This window comes from Humulus lupulus, chromosome 7, assembly GCF_963169125.1.
Source record: "Humulus lupulus chromosome 7, drHumLupu1.1, whole genome shotgun sequence".
NCBI classification, from domain to species: Eukaryota; Viridiplantae; Streptophyta; class Magnoliopsida; order Rosales; family Cannabaceae; genus Humulus; species Humulus lupulus.
In genome coordinates, this window is record NC_084799.1 from 167,555,241 (window position 1) to 167,561,467 (window position 6,227).

At 36.6% G+C, this 6,227-nt stretch overlaps 1 non-coding gene across 1 annotated transcript; it reads right to left on the reverse strand.

The window, feature by feature from the left end:
* Nucleotides 1–2,091: 2,091 nt before the first annotated feature.
* On the reverse strand, nt 2,092–2,198 carry LOC133793313 (small nucleolar RNA R71). Its single transcript, XR_009874762.1, has one exon. It is a non-coding gene; the product is annotated as a small nucleolar RNA R71 (small nucleolar RNA).
* Between the last annotated feature and the right edge of the window lie 4,029 nt (nt 2,199–6,227).

Genomic DNA, 6,227 nt, shown 5'->3' on the forward strand with positions numbered 1-6,227 from the left:
TTTTGATCATTCCGCTTATTCTTACCAATTCCCTTGCCCTTGTTTGGAGGGTTAGCCACCACATTGTCATTGGAAGTCTCTTGATAAACGAGTTTTAGGCTCATTTAAGATCAAGTTTTTAGGTGGGTTTTCATGAGTTTAGGGCTATTATATTGCAGAATTATGCTCTTTTGTTCATGTTTCAGGTTTTCCATGCTAAGTTGGTGAAAAGAGTGGAATGAAGTGAAAGTGGAAGAAAATGGAGTTAATTTGGACAAAATCATGTTTTTCAGGAGCAATATGTCAGAGATGTGATACTGTTAATAGCGCTACAACGCTAGCAAAGAGGCGCTACAACGCTAGAAAGGAGACATTCTAACATGTCGAATTTGTCAATAGCGCCCTAGCGCTACAACACTATCAAGACCAGAAGATCAGCGCTACAGCGCTAGTGAAACAATTTTGGCTTTGATTACAGCGCTACAGTGCTCAAGACATAGCGCCACAGCGTTATCAACGCATTTTTCAGATTTTTAGCCACTTTTTGAAGGGCAAAACGGTCTTTTCACTTGGGAGCATTGAAAAGCTATTTAAGGAACATTATTCTACAATTTTGATAAGCAGTTTTAGTTTGAAAAACCCTAGATTTAGAAAAGGCTGCTGTAATTAGATTTCTTTTTCATCTGAATTCTTTAGGTTATTTTCTATGAATAATTATTTGAATTTTATTTTCATCATGTTATCTATGAAATGATTTCTTTTATCTAGGGATTAATGTAGTCACTGGGATTTCTGTTTAATTTTATTATGATATTCTATTGATACTTCTTCTCTATTCTAATTTATATGATGTTTTTTTAATGCTGGTAAGTACTTGATCACTATTTACTTGATTTATTGGTTTTGATTCAAAATTCGAAAGATGAGAATTGAATATGCTATCATTATATAGACATAGGTTGCATATTGGACGAAAGTACTTGTATGACTTCTGTAGTAATTAGGTTTCTTTGTTTAATGTCTTTTATATGTTCAAGTTTATCACAGAAATGTAGAAAACTTGCATATGGACTGAGATCTTATATCTTGAAAAAGAATAGGAATCAATTAATATTAACCTGCTATTAGAATAGGAAGAAGAGATTTAGAATTGATTAGTAAAATTAATAGAATGAAAAGTTGATGAAATTAATTCCTAGGTTTTTTTTAGTATTGATTTTTAATTAGTTGATTCAATGTTTTGCTTACAGTTATTTAAATTATGTTCATAATTTAGAGTATTCATTTTAATTTTAATTATTCATTTAAGTTTAAATTCACCAAATAGAAGTTAAAGAACAATTAGTGGTATTTGGAAAATAGTCTTCGTGGGAACAATGCACTACTTATTATATATTACTTGAATCGACCACGTATACTTGCGTGCTAATTAATTTCCACAGATCAAGTTTTTGGCGTCGTTGTCGGGGACTTAATTTCCAATATCATAGTTAATTGTTTTTTGTTCTACTTTGGTTGTTTTATTTTATTTCTGTTTAACATTTATTTGGATTAAGGTTCTATTGTGTTTCAGAAATTTTTGGTATATGGGAAGAAATAGACAAAAGGAGATTATACCAATAGATCTGGAAATTGAAAATACGTGCAGACAAAAGCGAAAGGCGAAGAAAAGATTGGAGTTTACCATGGCTGACAATTTGGGAAACGGTGCTAATAATGTTGCAGAGGTTCCAAGGGAGCAAGGACCAAGAACATTGAGAGACTATGTACTTCCTACTGCTACAAGAGTGCATTCATGCATCAGACCTCCAACCATTGCTGCAAATAATTTTGAGATTAAGCCAACAATTCTTCAAATGGTCCAATCAACTATTCAGTTTGGAGGTATGCCAACGGAGGATCCCAATTTACACAGCTAATTTTCTGGAGTTATGTGCTACGTTCAAGATGAATGGGGTGATCGATGATCCTATAAGATTGAGGCTATTCCCATTTTCACTAAGGGATAGAGTGAAGAGTTGGTTGATATCCTTGCAGGCGAATTCTATCACTACATGGGAGGAGTTAGCTCAGAAGTTCCTTGCTAAGTTCTTTCCTCCAGCGAAGGCTACAAAACTAAGGGGAGAGAACAATAATTTTTATCAGATGGAAGGGAAGTCACTGTATGATTCTTGGGAGCGATTTAAGGAGTTGTTAAGAAAGTGTCCACACCATGGTATAGAAAATTGGATGTTGGTGCATAATTTTTACAATGGGTTGAATGGAACAACTAGAACAATTATGGATGCTGCGGCGAGAGGTGCTTTTATGAGTAAGAGGGCTAATGAGGCGTATGGGCTATTAGAAGAGATGGCGATGAATAATTATCAGTGGCCAACTGAAAGGGGACAACCAAAGAAGGTTGCTAGAATGATGGAATTGGACGTTATATCCATGCTTACAGCTCAAGTAGCAGCCTTGACAAAGCAACTACAAAAGACTACACTCCCATCTCAAGCTATGCAAGTTCAAAACCTATGTGAATTGTGTGGTACAGCACATCCACCCAACCAATGCCCTACTCTAGATATGAATAACATGCCTATAGGGAATTACCTGAGACAACCCAATAATCCCAATTCCATGACCTACAACCGAGGTTGGAAGAACCACCCTAATTTTTCATGGTCCAATACTCAAAACATTCAACAACTTTACCCTCCACCTCAGCCACATTATCAACCTCCCCAAAATAAACCACCATATCAACAACAACATGCATACCAACAACCTCCACCTGGATATTATCAACCACAAATAGACCACCACACCAAATTCCAATGAAACCAGCTGAGCCCCAACCTGATGCAATCAACCAATTTATGATGGAAATTAGGGCATCCATAAGGAGTTTGGAGACTCAAATGAGGCAGTTGGCTACTTTAATGTCTAATAGAGCTCAAGGAAATTTTCCTAGTACTACAGAAGTTAATCCTAAAGAACAATGTCAAGCTATTACTTTGAGGAGTGGAACACGGTATGAAGAGCCAAAGAAGAATCAGTCAGAAGAAGAAGGTCAGAAGGGAAATACACAAGGCATAGAAGAAGAGAAGTCTAATGAAGAAAAGGTTATTGAAGACCTTAACAAGAAATAAGTGGTACCACCTGTGAGCATTGACCATCATGTTAGAATTCCATATCCACAAAGGCTTCGTAAGCATAATTTGGATAAGCAATTCGCAAAGTTTTTAGAGGTGTTCAAGAAGCTACATATTAATATATCGTTCGTAGAAGCATTAGAGTAGATGCCCAGCTTCGTGAAGTTCATGAAGGAGATTCTATCTAACAAGAGAAAGATGGGTGATTATGAAACAGTAGTGTTAACAGAAGAGTGTAGTGCTATATTGCAAAGGAAACTTCCTCAAAAGTTAAGAGATCCTAGTAGTTTTACTATTCCATGCACGATTGGGAAGTTTGAATGTAAGCATGCATTTTGTGATTTGGGGGCAAGTATTAATTTGATGCCTTTGTCAGTATTTCATAGACTTGGTTTGGGTGAAGCTAGGCCAACCACAGTAACATTGCAATTAGCTGATAGATCTGTGAAGCATCCACGTGGTATTGTAGAAGATGTGTTGGTGAAGGTGGATAAGTTTATATTTCCAGCTGATTTTATAGTTCTTGATATGGAGGATGAGAATGTTCCTATTATTTTGGGGAGGCCATTTTTAGCAACTGGGCAAGCATTGATAGATGTGCAAAAGGGAGAGTTAAGGCTAAGAGTACAAGGGGAAGAAGTAGTATTTAATGTGTTCAACGTTTTGACTTATCCTAAAGCAAGTGACAATTGTTTCTCAGTTGATGTGGTAGAAGAGGTAGTAAGGAGAAGAAAGTTAATTGAAGATCCTCTTGAAATTAGTCATACAGTTGATGACGTAGATGGTGAGGATAGTGAAGAGGCATTGAGTTATTTGAAGTGGATACAATCATATGAGTCGTGGAAGAATATAAGGTTTCAAGAATTGGGTGAGGGACTGGAAAGACCATTGCCATCAATTTTCAAGCCACTTGTGTTAGAATTGAAGGCTTTACTGGAACATCTACGCTATGCTTTTCTTGGGGAGAAAGAGACTCTTCCAGTCATTGTTTCATCATTTCTTTCGAAAGTAAAGGAGGAGAAGTTGTTGAGGGTATTAAGGGCTCATAAAACTGTTATAGGATGGACTCTTGTTGATATAAGAGGAATAAGCCCATCGACAGTTATGCATAGAATTCTTATGGAAGAAGATGCTAGACCAACTATTGATGCTCAACGAAGACTTAGTCCAATAATGAAAGAAGTGGTGAGGAAAGAGATCTTGAAATGGTTAGATGTTGGAGTGATTTATCCTATTTCTGATAGTGCTTGGGTAAGTCCAGTACAAGTAGTACCTAAAAAGGGTTGCATGACTGTGGTGAAGAATGAGAGTAATGAATTGATTCCAACAAGGATTGTGACGGGTTGGAGAATATGTATAGATTACCGGAAGTTGAATAAGGCAACTAGGAAAGATCATTTTCCTTTGCCTTTTATTGATCAGATGTTACGTTGGCGGGGCAAAACTACTATTATTTTCTAGATGGGTACTCAGGTTATCATCATATTGTAATTGCGTCGGAGGATCAAGAGAAGACACATTTTACATGTCCTTATGGTACTTTTGCTTTTAGAAGGATGCCATTTGGGCTATGCAATGCACCAGCTACATTTCAACGGAGTATGATGGCTGTATTTTTTGACATGACTGAGAAAGGGATTGAGATTTTTATGGATGATTTTTCGATTTATGGGTCTTCTTTTGACAATTTCTTGACTAATTTGGAGTTGGTTTTGAGGAGATGTGAAGAGTCGCATTTAATATTTAATTGGGAGAAATGCCATTTTATGGTGAATGAAGGAATTGTATTGGGGCACAGGATTTCTAAGAAAGGTATTGAGGTAGATTGAGCTAAGATTTATGTAATTGAGAATTTACCACCTCCAGTTTCAGTTAAGGGAGTGAGAAGCTTCCTTGGTCATGCGGGGTTTTATAGAAGGTTTATCAAGGATTTTTCTAAGGTTTCCAAGCCTCTATCTAGTTTGTTGATGAATGGAGTTCCTTTTGATTTTGATGAAAAGTGTCACCAAGCTTATAAGATACTTAAGGAGAAATTGATTTCGGCACCTATAGTTGTAGCACCTCAATGGGATTTGCCATTTCAATTGATGTGTAATGCTAGTGACTTTGCAGTTGGGTCAGTGTTGGGACAAAGAGTTGACAAGGTATTTAGAACTATTTATTATGCAAGTCGCACCTTGAATGATGCTCAAATTAATTATGCAACTACGGAGAAGGAGCTTTTGGCCATAGTATTTGCCTTTGATAAGTTTAGGCTATACTTGATTGGGAATAAGGTGGTTGTTTACACAGATCATTCTACTATAAAATATCTTATGACCAAGAAAGATTCCAAGCCTCGTCTTATTGGTTGGATTTTGTTGTTACAAGAATTTGATGTGGAAATTAAGGATAAGAAAGGCATAGAGAATTTGGTGGTTGATCACTTGTCTAGATTGGAGGTTGACGAGGATTCTAGTGATAAAGAAGTTCAAATTAATGATGCTTTTCCTGATGAGCAGTTGTTTGAAGTAAGTGTTTGTAAAGATGTTCCATGGTTTGCAGACTATGTTAATTTTTTGGCTGCAAAGGTTATACCTCTTGAGATGACAAGGCAGTAATTGAAGAAATTCTATTCAAAGGTGAAGCACTATTACTGGGAGGAGCCTATTCCGTATAAACACTGTCCTGGTCAAGTTATTAGAAGATGTGTGCCCGAAGAGGAGATGTTATCAATCTTGACTCACTGTCATACTTTGCATTGTGGCGGTCATTTCGGAGGAACAAGAACATCAGCAAAAGTTTTACAGAGTGGGTTTTACTGGCCTACATTATTTAAAGATGCTAATGAATTTGTCAAAAGTTGTGATCGTTGTCAACGAACCAAGAATATATCAAGAAGAGATCAAATGCCAATGACTGGATTTTGGAAGTCGAGTTGTTTGACGTATGGGGAATAGAATTTATGGGACATTTCCCGTCATCTTATAATAACAAGTACATTATGCTTGCAGTGGACTATGTTTCTAAATGGGTAGAAGCTGAAGCAACTCCTACTTGTGATGGGAAAGAGGTACTTAGATTCCTTCACAAAAATATCTTCACTCGGTTTGGTACCCCAAGAGCAATTAT